The sequence below is a fragment of the Lissotriton vulgaris genome, chromosome 2_1, assembly GCF_964263255.1.
Source record: "Lissotriton vulgaris chromosome 2_1, aLisVul1.2, whole genome shotgun sequence".
In the NCBI taxonomy this organism is placed as follows: Eukaryota; Metazoa; Chordata; class Amphibia; order Caudata; family Salamandridae; genus Lissotriton; species Lissotriton vulgaris.
The window spans coordinates 435809653-435824936 of record NC_141687.1 but is presented as its reverse complement, the minus strand read 5'-3'; positions in this window follow the sequence as shown (position 1 = coordinate 435824936).

The following is a 15284-nucleotide window of genomic DNA, read 5'->3' as shown; positions in this document are numbered from 1 at the left end:
GCGATACTGAAAACAACAGAGTCTAACTGTTCCGTCTGACTGTGTTGGTCGGGGAAGTCGGTAGACTCGAAAATAGTAAATTTTGCATTGCGACCGACATGTTGGTGCGAGCCGGTCGTAGCAACCGTCATGGTTGGTGCAGGCAGTGGCTCGGTGACAGTCGGCCAACGGCATCGGTGAGACCAAGACCCCGGTGTGGAGTGAAGGCAGTGCTTGATGCGGTGCTGACAGATCACGGTGCAGGTGAGAGAGCCTGTTGCGGGAAGCTGGTGTTGGTTGGTCCAGAATGCGGTGTGAGACAATGCAGTACATCGTGAAACTTAGGAGCTGTACCCCCGCCACAATGGGTCATGGGTATCGAAATCAGCAGGCAACGACGGCGTCGATGAAGTGAAGCGATGCGAAACGAGGTGGTGCGGAGTGCGGTGCCCACAAGTCACGGTGCATGCAGCGGCTCTGTGGTGGCGGCGTCTGTCGTCATTGTCAGTGAGACCAGGGTTGTGGTGAGAGATGTGGCGGTGCCTGCTGTGATGCATTCAGGACACGGAGCCAGAGATGGAGTCGGTTGCTTTTCCCTTCTCTGTAACAACTGAAACAATGGTTCCAGAAGCGGTACCCAGAGGTTGGTGACCTCTATGCAGTCCCTGAGACTTCAGTACAGGAGGCAAGCTCTACTTCCAGCCCTTGGAGATACTTAGCACAAGCAAAAAAAGTTCAGTCCAGTCCTTTCCCTGCCCAAGGCTGAAGCAGCAACTGCAGGCCAACCCAACAAAACAGCAAAGGGGCAGTATTCCTCCTGGTAGCTCTTCTTCTTGGCAGGTTCCTTGGTTCCAGCAAGCTCTCTGAAGTCTTTTATCTCCCTGGCACTTCCAACAGGAGCCAAGCTCTAATTCAAGCCCTAGGAGCAAACCCTAACAGCAGGATGATGAAAGTACAATCCAGTCCTTTCTCCCGCCCAAGACAGACGCAGCAAGCAGCAGGCCAACACAGCAGAGCACACAGCAAAGTGGCAGTTTCTCCTGAAAGCATTTACTGCTTTTCTTCCTGGCAGGTTCCTTAATTCAGCAGTAATCTAAAATTCTGGGATCTGGGACCCACTTTTTAAGCACAAATTCCTTTGTTCTCTGGTGGCGGAGAAGTTCTTTGCCCAGCCAAAACCAGTTCTGTCATCTCTGGGGCAGCTTCCTGGCAGGAGGTAGAGACTGCATTGTCCAAGGCAGACCGGGCCTATTCAGGTTCGAGGGAATCTCATCCCACTACTCTGAATGCTGCCCAGGCCAATTCAGCCCTGATTCATTCAGGAAAGGAAGGACACACATCAACTCCCCGTGGTCATCTGAGAGAATGCACATCCCCAGTCCCTGTCCCTCCAAAGCCAGATAGTCAAAACACAAACCAGCATAGGCACACAGGATGGCTAAGCAAGAAAATACCCTATTTATAAAAGTGGTATTTTCAAACATACAATGTAAAAATCCTCTTTACTGAAAGATGCATTTTAATATTCTGAGTTCAGGCATACTAAACTCCGGCTTTCTATCTTGTCCCAATAGGAAGTTATATTTATAAGATGTTATAAATGAATGCTCATTCTATCCAATGGGACAGATAGCCTCTCCATAGTGAAAAACAAAATTGGTTGTATTTCAGTATCCGGACCTTCAACAGACATCAGGGCATGTCCTTCCTTTCATATACATTGCACCCTGCCCCACAGGGCCTATCTTAGGGGTGATTTACCTGTAAGAAAAAGGGAAGGTTTGGGCCTGGTAAGTGGGCACCCTTGCCAGGTCAACATGGCAGTTACAAACTGCATGCAGACACTGCGGTGGCAGGTCTGACTTACAGTTACAGTGTCAGGACTCGCTCGCCTCGCCAGAAGAGACTCCTCAAAAGAAGCCCATGCTGGAAAACTTCATTACGATGTTTATTATTGTACTGTGGCACTCTGCCATTTTGAGAAGGCAGTCGTTAGTCCCACATGATTATGCAGAGGGTAGCGGTCTAGTTGATTTGCCGAGTTGCAAGGATTGCTGGTAATGCGCATGCGCGTGCCTCGCTCTGCGCACTTCAACCGGCTTTTTCGTCTGACAGGAGCTTCCAGCGCTCGCTGTCAATTCTTGAAGAGAAAAATTTCCACAGAATCTCGTTTGCCTGCACTCGTCTACTTCTATGGGAAGTATGAATGGAATGCCTTTAGTCCTGGTTAAAAGAATTGTTGTTAATTAAACTTTTCTCCTCAGAAAACTTGAGACAGTCGTTTCCAGTGACAGTATTGAAAGTTATTCGGCTGAATAACCGGAGCAGTGTATCCCGGAGTGGCTTCAGTCAAGAGAAGACCTCAGCAATCTCAAGTAAGCGTATTTGGTACAGTTCATAGAGTCTTAAGGCTATGACTAAAGGTGATACGATCTTCGGACAATTCGAATTCTGAAGAACAAAGGATCCTTGAGCCTTCAGACACTAGTTCACCTTGTGGAATGTGTGGTAGATAAAAGACTTTCATGTTTCCAAAGTTCAACGAGCCTTATTGCTAGGCTTATAGAGACTTTCGTTAGAGTTATTGGACTAATTCTTCTTGGCATTGGAAGTTCACCGCATCAGAGGTTCCATCTGGTGCCAACTGTTCTTCCTGTGAATCAGATATTGAATATTACAGACAAACAACCTAGGGAGGAGCTAGCTTCTAGTTAGACACTGGTAAGACACTAAAGTTAGTCAGAAAGGTTAAATATCAAGAATATAGATTGTTGTGTCAGGAGAGTAATAAGTGTTTTACTTTACAGCTAATTCCAGACCAGACCAGGGTTGGAGCCAGTGTCCGAAGCCTGTCTCTCTCTTGTTTGTCTTCCACTTCCCCTTTCCACCCCGGGCTAATTCTATGGGCAGCGAGTTCAAGGTTGTCTTTGGTCTTGGCTTGGAAGGGAGTCGGGGTAAGAGCTTCTGTTCCTGAGGGGGCCGCTCCAGTGTATCCTTTGAAGTCTGACATACAGGCTGCTCATGTGGGTGGTGCAATCAGTGCTGCAGGCCCACTAGCATCATTTGATTTACAGGCCCTGGGCACACACACTGCACTATACTGGGGACTTGGAAACACCAATCCATAACACAATTTACCTGGAGAGCATATGCAGTTTAGCTCTGAATTGCAGAGGCAAAGTGCACATAGTCCTAAAACCACCAAAAACAAGGTCAAAAACAGGAGGCCAAAAAGAAAATGTCTTGGGGTGAACCTGCTGAAAAAGCCAAGTCTGACACACCGAGTCTGCTGGGCCTGGGAAAGTCATTGGGTGCAGTTTGGTCCCCCAGCACAGATGATGCCTGTTAGTGGCTTGGCATCCTCAGATTTCTTGAGCATCCTCAGCATTCTATATCCTGTGCATCAGGATCACTCCATTGATTCCTACAGCGGTTCACCCATAGATTCTGGAACTGAGCTGGAAATGTTGGTGCCAGTGACTATCTCCCCATCAGAGTAACTACCCACACAATTGCCTACACTGCCATTTTCAATTAACTTGTTGTGGCTAAACCTAAACCGCAAGTTGCAGTAGGTTAGAATGATTTGTTGCATCTGAGTGAAAAGCAGCGATTTATTGTTTACTTAAATTCATATCTCTGGAATCCTCCAGTAGATTTATGTTATTGAGGTCTCTATTTAAAGAAAAACAATACACACTTTTATTAATTGGTGTCTGATTTTTATTGTGATGTGTTTACTTCTTATTCAGCTGTTTTGGTACTTCCTAATTATTGCACGTGGTCCTTTGATTAAGCTTGAATGCTCAGAGCCACAACTACCCAGAACTAAGCTAAGGTTGTACAAGTGAACCTGACTTGACCCGATAGAGAATTGTCCCATTAGGACACCCTGAGGTCGAACTACCGCAACATATATTAATCCACAGTTCTCACACTCATGGGCCATGCATGTTTCAGGAGCTTGTTCTGCCATCTGAAGAAAGAAGATTGGACCTGCTTGCCTGGAACCTAGGGTTCCCAGAAGTGACTCCAAGGGTCAGTTAGTTAACCTCCTGTTTGAGCTACAGGGATACAAGCTTACAGAGACCTACCTGCAACCGCACAGCTGAGCAACACCAATTGGACCTGCCAGAGCCCTGATGTCAGCCACTGCTGGAGTGAGTCCTAATCCCAATTAGGTTCCCCCCAGTTCCTGGACCCTTGGCTGGCATCAGAGAGCTAACTGAAGGCTCCAACAGGACTGATGTGAACCAACACAGGACTCCGCAAAGCTGCATAACTCCCAAAAATATGTTTCACTGGAACCAGCGACGAGTGATACAAACCATCACAGAGCAACGCAGATCGGCTGAAAGTTGTATCAGTCCCAAACCAAAACACTGCCACACCTCTCAGAGTTGAGCTAAGTAGTTTAGAGCTACACTGGATCCTTAACCTCGTGATGCAGAGCCTCACTTTGCAGATCCTCACTGTGCAGATCTTATTAAGGACAAAAAGGTACAACTTCCAGCAGGTTGATCTTGGTCTTGTACCCAGCCTGATATACGCAGTTGGTGCTTTGTGCTACTTGGTGCTAATTTCCCCATAAATTTCAAAAGCTCATATCTCCTGTTGTCATTTTGGTGTTATTCTATTTATTTAAATTTACTCTATTTGTCTAAATTGGTTTGAGTTGTTTCCTATGTTGTTTTTTCACTATGGGGCATATGTATCAACCACATTTTTAGTCGCAAACGCTGTGAATCGCAAAAAACAGTGTTTGCGAATAAAAATTAGCTATGTCCGATGTATGAGGCAATCTCATCGCAATATAAGAAATCGCAAATATAGCGATTTCTTACGTTGCGATAACCAGAATTCTGCGAATTCACTAGCGATTTCTTAGTTTGCGATCTTCTCAGTTTGCGAAATTTGCAAACGGGATATTGCAAAATAAGACATCGCAATGAAATGTATGAAAAAATCACGAATTCACGCAATTCGCAATTTTGAGAATCGCAATTAACACCAAGTATGAGCAGGTGGTAACCAGGTGCAAACTATTTAAGGAGTCCCAGAATGCAACATGTTTTTCCACAATGGCTGGGCTGTATGTGATAGCCAGGAGGCTGTGACTCAGAGCTGCTGTACAGAGGAGGAGACACCAGGAGAGGATATTCCGAGCGCACATTACCCTGTTCCAGCAGACTGAGGAGGACATCAATACACTCTACAGGCTGGATGAAGAGAGCATCCTTGATTTAATTGAGGAACTCATCCTATTCTTGAACACCCCACACACAGCACACACACCATCCCCACCCACATCCAGGTCCTGTGCTCACTGCACCTCTTGGCATCAGGTAGCTTCCAGGGGGTGATAGCCTCAGTTGCAGGGGTGTCACAGAGTGCATTGTCGCGTTTTTTGCATGCATTCCTTGATGCGATGGTTCAGAGGCTGCCCCACCACATCCACTTCCCCTGTGCCCCACAGCCACTAGACCAGATCAAGCAGGAATTCTATCAAATAGCACAATTCCTCCACGTCATTGGATGCATTGATGGAACACATGTCGCCATATCCCTCTCCTCCCCCTCCAACAATGAGCATGTGTTCAGGAATCGCAAGTCTTACCATTCTCTGAAGATACAAGTGGTGTGTGATGTGAAACACATTATCACTGACATTGTAGCTAAATTTTTGTCTTTGGAGAAGGCTACCTTCTAGGTAATTGCATAGGAAACAGTGACACAATAGTAAAGTACAGCAGTGGCAGGACAGTGTGTAACCTATTTCCTCTTGCCTCACAGGTGACAGTGCGTATGCAGTCCAGAACTTCACATTGACCCCATACCTAAATCCTGCAAACGCTAGGGAGCGGAGGTACAACAGTGCCCACACTGCCACCCGCAGTATCATTGAGCGGACCTTTGGTATACTCAAGAGCTGTTTCAGATGCCTGCATAAGAGTGTAGGAGCACTGCAATACAGCCCTAAGACCTGCTGCAAAATGGTGGTTGCGTGTGCCATGCTGCATAACATCGCCACCAGGAAAGGCATCCCAGTGGTGCTCAGTGATTCAGACACATCAGATGAGGAGGGTCCAGTTCCAGGATGCAGGCCAGCCGGTGTGATTGGAGCAGCAGCCGGGCGACAGAGGCAAGATGACATAACACAGAACTATTTCTAGGTGAGAAATGATGACACAATGCTATGTATTCAGGATAAACTGTGTTTAATATCCTTTAAGTCAGGATTCATAATATCACACAGCCTGTGTAGCACACACTGTGGATAGTATTGTCACGCACATGTTGGATGCACAATGCAAAAATAATAAACTGTTCACTGTTCTCTTTGAGCAATGGGTTAATCTACCCATTGCCATTAGTAAGTCCGGGCATCTCAACGGCGGTGCTGACGTCCCATTGCTCTGCGCCCGAGTGCACATTCCCCTCTTCAGTGGCATCTACAGCACTGCCATGACGCTACGGCGTCTGTCCTGTTGGGGGGGTGGAGTGAGGCTGCTACAGCTTGATTGTGCATCCTCCTCTAGTGAACTGAGGACTCCTGTCCCACCAGTAGCAACTGTCTGCAGCTCATCCACAGCACATGTGACCTGGAGTAATCCCCTGGCCATGTCCTGACTGCTGTGTGCAACCTCACGCTGCATGCTAATGCTGCACGGTGACTGGATAGAGGTGGCTGAGGCCAGACCGTTAACCGCCCTTGTGAATAGTTCAAGGCGTCTGTGGAGGCGCTGACTTTCACGGCGCCTAGCAGCACGGTCCACCTGTATCTCCGCACAGAGTGCCTCCAGGGCACCCGTCATGCCCCTGAAGCCCACCCTAAGCTGTCTTTGAATTGCCCATATGCTTCTCTCCTGCAGGCGCTGAACCTCAAGCATGTTACCTTCGAGGCCACGGAACACTGACTCCTCTCCTGCCGCAGGTGTACTTGGGGATGGATGGGCCCTGTACCTGGATGGAATGGCTGGTGTAGGACTTTGAACTGCTTGTGGTCTAGATTGTGGCACACACTGTCCCTGGACTTGGTTGTCTTCTTCCTCTGGGTCACCTATTTTGTCCTCCAGCGGTGGCAATGGAGCCACTGCAATGCCCCGGGGGCGTTTGGGTGTCATGACTGGACTGCCCTTCTCCTCCTCCTCCACTTGCCCTGGCACTGCTGCGCTGTGGGACTCATCCTCCCCTCCAGACCTCTGGCCCTGTGTTTCTTGTGGTGCTGTGAACGTAAATGCACACATTAATTTTCTGTCCGTCCTTGAATTGGTAATGCAATAAATTACACTATTTGGTTTATTACGTGGGCCCTGGCTGTCTGTATATTGCCTTCACTTATACACACATACCGCCTGAGCATAGCTTTGTTTCACTGTTCCACTGTTTGTTTAATGTGACTACATCTCCCATAATGCATTGCTGTGGTTGTATGTGCGCCTGCACTGGATTGGCATTTGTGAATTGTGCCTGGGTCTCTCATGGGGGTGGGGGTGAAGTCGGTCGGTATCAGGGGTGTGATGGCATAATTCTTACCTTGTCTTGGTCCTGATAGGTCGGAGCTGTTGAGGTCAGCCACGCCGCTCACACTCTCCGGTAGTAAAGTACCCTCCACCAATTCCTCCATTGGTGTGGAAGCGGGGGCAGTGGATGTCACTCCACCAATCACTTTTGCCTCCTGCAGCCTGGCAGCAACCCTTTCCTTCGAATGCTGCTCATACCGTACCAGCGTTTTTGCAATTCCGCGACGCTGCAGTGGGTAACGCCTATGGCATTGACCTTCTCTTGGATCTCCGCCCATATTCCACTTTTTCTAGTCTCTGGCACTCTGAGGGATTTTTTTCCAAATAACAGCTCATGGCTCACCACCATATCCTGGATGAGCACCTCCTGATCCCTTTCAGAAAACTTCTGTTTTCTCTTTCTTTGGCTTTCACCCTGCTGCTGCTCCTGTGTAGCCATTTCTAGGGCTCACGGCATTAGCTCACGGCATTAGCGTGATCAACTATGCGGATGACACGCAGCTGATGATTTCTCTTGATGGTGCCCATGCAGACTCACTCGAGACCTTCCACTCCTGTATGTTGGAAATGACACTCTAACTAAATCAGAACTCACTACAATTTAATAGTGACACAACTGAAATAATGCACTGCACAGTAGGCAGAATTACCAGAAGCCTACCCACAGATTTCTGGCCCCTGGAATCAGGGGAGTAATTAACCCCAGTGAAATCAGTGAGGAACCTCTGAGTCAGTTTTAATGACAGTCTGAGTTTAGAGACCAATGTCAATAAGCAGGTGAGTAGCTGCTTTGCTTTAATGCGAGGACTGCGAAAGCTGCTACCCCTTTTACCAACACAGGTCAGAGCCACCATAGTTAGGAGTACCATTCTCAGCCGCCTTGATTACTGTAACGCTCTGCTACTGGAATCTCCTGCCTACTTGATTTCCAGACTTCAGACCATCCAGGCGGCTGCAGCAAAATTGGCACTCTCCCGAGAGCGAAGATCTTCCACTACCCTCGCTCTGGCCGACTTACACTGGCTGCCGGTACATCAGAGGATCTGTTTCAAATCCCTATGCATTGTCTTTAAGGCACTGCATGGGATGGGCCCTCGACCACTTCAATACAAATTTAAATGGTATAAGCCCACACGGTCCCTTTGATCCTCATCCTCCAGTCTTATAAGTATACCCAGGATTAAGAAAGTCACTTATGGTGGCAGAGCCTTCAGCATAGCTGCAGCTCATCTGTGGAATAAACTACCTATTGACATCAGGAAAACAGAGGAACTGATGGCCTTTCGAAAAAAGGTGAAAACATGGCTCTTCCCTAAAATTTAATCACCAGAACCCAATGTTATCCTTCTACCTCTGATGCACAGTGTTTTTCAGCAACATGTACATAGCGCCAGGATGCCCGTAGGGTTGCAGAGCGCTCTACAAATACTATAAATAAATAAATAAAATAAATTTCTCCAGTCTCTATTGCAGTGTATCGGTGCCTCAGCCCTCCTTCCAGCCTCTCACTCTGATTCTGAAACTCAGGTGCAGCATGGGTAGTCAAACTTCCTGGTTGTGATGTCATCAAGCTGCACCTGAGTTTCAGATTACCCATTTTGGGATTCCTTAATTGCAAGTTCACAAATTCTGCGAATACGCAATTAAGGAATCGCAAAAAGGATAATCGCAAAAAATTCTGCGATTTTTAAGGAACCACTATTTTTTTTTTTTATTTACATACCGATTTGCGATTCTCAAAATGCGATTCGCTATGAATCACAAATTGGGAATAGCAAATTTGGTTTTTCATACATATGGTCCTTTATTACTGTTTGAAGTGCTGCCTAATTACACTTTGCCTGTAAGGTAAGCCTGACTGTTTTGTGCCAAGCTAATAGAGGGCTAAGCACAGGTTAATTTAGTGACTTTTGTGGTTTACCTTGACTTGTGTTTTAATATTTGAGTGAGGCTGCCATGCCTCTGAACTAATAACCCAATTTTTAGAATCACTAGCCAAAATAAAGTAGGTCGGTGTTAATTATGGTGACAAGGCAGACATGATTCATCAAGGGTCATTTGGGAACCGTTATGTCAGATGCATAGTTAGAATTTGTTTACTATGAAAAATAATGACGAAGGCAGAAGACTTATTTATTTTGAAAAGCATTTTAAAGGTGTGAGAAACCAGATTATTAGTTGGGTGGTCCACCATTCAACCATTTTTCTTGTTAGGTTCAGGAAAGGTTTCCGTAATTTAAACCTGAGCCTGTTCTAAAGATCAAACTGCATTTTGCGCAGCCTCATTTTTCTGCTTGATCATTTGCGTGTTTACCTTTGAACTAAATATCATCTGTACTTTATTTTCGAAGAACCTGTTGTCAAATCATCCAATTGATGACCTTAACAAAACACCTAATGAGACATCATTCTGGGACAAATTCCCTGTTATCTATATTTCAAAGACAGATAAGGAATATAACATAAACAATGTAGTCTTAATTGATGTACTTTTGTCATACTGGTTTATACTGGTTCGCCTTAAGACTATCATACTGATGCAAGCAGGCTATGTCTGGAATTTTATGGAAATTCCCTAATATTCCCCGTATGGTAAAGGCCAGTGGCCAATACTATAAAACCCACATGAAGTACTCACTTCACCCCAGATTATCGCAAGAGATCCTGTCAGAGATACTGATAGAGACTGCCAGACTGCTGTACTATGACAGCATCCTTTCCTATGCTGAGAGCTTATACCAAACCAATTCCCAGAGGAGCTGAGCTCAGCTCATGTGTGTTTTCTTTTCACATCTTCTGGCCTTCTGATAATAACAGCTTTGATTTTATTTTTAACACATTTCATTGCTTTTATTACAAGAGTAACATTACAGAAAGCAATACAACCTTGAAACAACCCCAGCGCAATTATTCACCCTGGTTCCCCACTTTAGCTCCCCTCTCATACATACACCCCCTCCCCACCCATGAGCAGCCCGCGATTTGCTGACCAGGAGGTGATATAAGCCTTCATCCCCTTAATACTCGGATCTCTGTCTGTCATAGCAGCGTGTGCCACACCTGCGTCCATTGTGATGCCTCTGTAGTTGTGTGGTAAATATTTAATTACCGTCCTAATTTCTATGCAGGTAAGTACTTATAAAATAACTCAATCGGAAAGAAAGACGCAGAGTCCGTGGTGTTAGAATTCTTAGGGGTTTTATTCCTTAAAAAGGAATGGTTCTTGAACCGGATATCGGGTTCCTGACACCACTGGGGTTCAGGAAGGGATAGAGCATACTTTATTGACAATACATAACTTTTATACTTAAAGCACATAATGAAAACCAATACAGAAGGCGTAACAGCTGAGAGAAACAAGATAAGAACATACACGTGGTAGCAATACGTAATCAGAAGGCGTGAACTAGGGCGTACACAGAGGTGTGTGCTAGAAACGTCACAAAAAAGTGTCACAAGTGGGTGTGTACATAGCAGAAATCTTGCAATGTCAGCAGAAATCTGAGGTCTGGATGCGCGCGCAGCTGCATGACGTGTGATTGACGTGGAGCTGGAGGGTGCAGGGGACTTGACATTTACACTAAAGGAAAGAGACAGAAGTCTGGCATGTCAGATCAACTCGTTCCTATATCATATCTGATATCTGATGTTTGGGAACCATATTATCTAGAAGGAAAGGTCTCTTGGGCAGAGGCTATCCTATACTGACTATGAATGCGTGCATATGTGCCTACGTGTCTGTGTGTAAAGCGAGGGGGCCATGGGCCTACCATGGTAACGGGAGCTATGAAATACTTGCATGGAGACAGAAAAGCCGGGCCCTTTGCTCTGCAGCTGAGGGGTTGTTTATCTATTCTGCTGGACTGGAATGTGTTTTCGGGAAGCTGAGCTTGGCTATGCTGATAACGTGAAGGTAAAATACTGTCTTTGGCAGGCAAGCAGGCCGAGCCAGGCCCCGCTCACCTCGCAGGGAGTAGGACAGAGTTCACGGGGGGGCATCCCACGTTGCAGTTTCAGGAGGCAGAGATGACTTTGAAAAGAGGCTCGATGACAGAAAACAGGGCCTAGCTCGCACAGAGCCAGAAATACGTGACAGTGTACCATACAAAGACGGTGGCAAGGCATACTTAGGAACGGAATATCCGACCCATTCAGGGTGGATCTGAAAGAGGACATGTTAACGTTGGACGCAAATGTATTTGCGTTTTCATAGCTGGCACAGGAGGGAAGTTACATGCACTTTAAGCTCGTACATGGAGACGTTGGGGTACACGTTAGGGAACATTTCTTGACCATAAAATTTATATTTCCTCATTCCCTCCTTGTTCCCTACGGACCCTTCATGATATATCAATCTTCATTAATCCATTTATTTGTGTAGTTAGCATCATCTGCTCATCCTTTTTCAAACGGGATTTAGAACGGTGACTTGAATGGGGAATGCAGGATGTGGCGCACAAGCCGCAAATCGCTGGCCCACATTGTAAACATAGACAGCAACTGAATACTATAAGTAGTATTGTTCCAAGGAGTGACAGTATTTTCCATCCCCAAGCTGAAATAGTAGTCCAGAGCCAACCGGACCAAGTCCAAGTGCCTGGATTCTGATGTATCTGACTAGCTATCTTATGGAGACGTGTAATAGCCTTACATACGGACGGAGCATTATCTGGAATGAAAACACAACAAGCTGACCCGAGGACCCTACAGGCTCCTCCTCGATCGGCTAGTATGACGTCAATAACAAGACGATTTTGAAGAACGACAAGTCTCATAGCAGACTGTTCCTCAGTCAAGTTACCTAGGGCGGAAGTAGTCTCTTTCACTACTGCTTCGAGAGTTCTGGTCAAGTGACGGATAGACTTACTATTAAAAATAGCACCTAAATAGGGAAAGAAACCTTTATTGAAATCTGTGTACTGTTCCCATGCTGTCTCAGTATAGTCGACAATTGGGAGATCTCTTTTGGGTCTGTGAACTAGACGGGAATTTCTATGATAATCAGGTGGAGCTAGGAAAACAGGTGGCAGTAGGAATCCAATGTAACAGGTCCCATCCCAATCTAGAGGCAAACGTATGTATGCTGTCTGACCACAAATGAAATAGGAATGACGTGTAGCTTTGAATGTGGACTTGCCCTTATCACTAAATTCGACCACAGTAGTACATTTACTATGACCCAGGTGTACTGAACCATTCTTTCTGACACATAATTCACCTTTTACTGGTAGTACTGACATAGTGGGCAAGTCTGGCTCGGTTTCGGATTCAACATTCAGAATCATGAGGTTAAGTGTAAAATTTCCTAATCCATATACTTCATTTTCTAGATCAGTCCCTGTCCTTTTGGGAAGTCCCTCTTTGTCAGGATAACATACTCTATGCAAAACTGTGTTCAGGTTTCCCCATACCCAGTTACCCTGATAAACTACGGAATTTGAATCTAAGGAATTAATCAAACTAAACCATGCTCCGCATGAACCATTGTGTGTGAACGGGTACGGGAAGAGGGGCAGAACTCCCCTGTATTTCTGGTAGGGAGGGAGTCGGCCACATATCCAACAATTTGTAGCGTTGCTGGTCTGATGAGAGTGATGTAACATACTAATGAATGTGTTGTTGCACAGCGCAAGTCGGTAGGACAACTCATGAGGGGGTAATTCGCTGAAAGAATGCTCGGCAGTGTCATTAGAAGAAGAATGTGCATGTGTAGCAATAGGAAAATAGATATGCAGAATTACACTTGTGACAATAATCGTGAGACTTAAAGAAAACATAATCCATAAGGTAACAATACAGTAACTTTTGAGAGTATCGTTGCTTCTTGATCTGTTTCTCTCTATCTCTCTCTCTATTGGGGTCTAGGGGATACATGTCAGAAACTATTTAACCGATTCACCTAGGGGAGGACTTAAACAATTAAACTGTCTGACTTGCTAGACCGCAACTTTGATTTATACTCCTCTTGCGGTGTTTTCTCTACCATGGGAAGTTTAGAGTCACTAGAATCTGGGCAGTCCTTTGAGGGGGTGGAAGAGTCAGTCTCTGGCAATAGTTCATTACATTTTTTAACGTGACTCGTATGAATCCACCCCTTACGGCCCTCAACCTTGATTGCAGTCCTCGTGGTCAGAAGGACGAGCTTCGGCTCCTGCCAACGGGGCTCCAGCGGACTCCTCCTATCGAAATTGCGTATCAGGACAGTATCCCCGGGACGGACATCGTGTGGCTTCACATCAGTGTTGTCGGAAAAGGCTGCAGCAACCTGTGAACGACATGATTGGAGTGCAGACATCAAGGAGGCAAGGTAATCTGTCAGCATATTACAGTCAACATCGGTTATTTTCTTAGGCATGGGCGTCCCCCACATATTTGGTGGCCGGCCAAAGACCACCTCATACGGGGATAGTCCTGATCTCGAATGTGGGACCATTCTCATATAGAATAGTGCAACTGGCAGGGCGACTATCCAGTCGACCCCTTTCTCTTTACATATTTTAGCAAGTCGTGTTTTCAGTGTCTGGTTGTGCCTCTCTACAAGGCCAGCTGCCTCGGGGTGTCGGACGCAATGGAATTTCCACTGATATCCTAGCAGGAGTGAAACCTGCTTCATGAGCTCGGATGAGAATGGCTGTCCGTTATCTGAGTACACGATACGAGGCAAGCCGTACCGTGGGAAGAATTATCGAACCAGCTGCTTGGCAGTGGTCGGGGCAGTGTAATCTGGGACTGGATATGCTTCGGTCCAACGGGAAAGTGCACAAACAACTACGAGGACGTACTTGAATCCTCGACAACGTTCCATCTGGATATAATCCATCTGGAGGATTTCAAAAGGGTGATCGGGAGGATGAAATCCACCTTGCTCTACAGGGACGCTTTTACCTGGATTGAACTGACAACAGATCATGCAAGTACGCACTTTCTGTTTTGCTGCTGCTCGTAAATGTTTGTTGTACCAGAGATTCTGTAAACTGTCTAACATAGCTTTTTCTCCCAGGTGTGCTGGACTATGTGCTGTATTTATTATGACTTGAACCATAGAGTCGGGGAGAAACCATGTAGATTTTCCCTTCGTCATCCATCCCTGATCTGTCTGGATCCCTCCTAGTTCAATCCATTTCTTGATTTCGTCTGGAGTAGCATGTGTCTGAATATCGATTACATCTAGTGTGGGATCCCTAACTGTCATACAATGTGTCGGTACTATTGTCTTTGTCACATCAGTTGTCTGGGTGTGAGTCAATGCTGTATGTTTTGCTGTTTGGTCTGCCAGGTCGTTACCCTGGGAAATAGAGTCTGTAACTTTAGTATGTGCTTTACACTTCATGATGGATATGCCTGAAGGCAGATGTATTGCTTCTAGCAGTGCTTGAATGAGGGGACCGTGTTGGATCTTGGCACCGTGAGAGGTCAAGAAACCTCGTTCTTGCCATAACATTCCGAAGTCGTGTACAACTCCGAAAGCATAACGTGAATCTGTATATATGTTAACATTCCTGTTTTTGGCTAGTATACAGGCTCGGGTCAGAGCGATAAGCTCTGCTGCTTGAGCAGACAGTGTATCGATACGGTGTGTTTCTTTGACTTCAGTTTCAGTGGTCACTGCATATGCGGCCACTAATTCTCCTGTGCTTGTTCTCATACATGAACCGTCCACGTAAAGTGTCAGGTCTGGATTTGTCAGTGCAACATCTGTTAAGTCTCGTCGGGGCTTTGTTACTGCATTAATGATCTCTATACAATCATGCGGGGCTGAATCTGTCATAATCGAGGGTAACA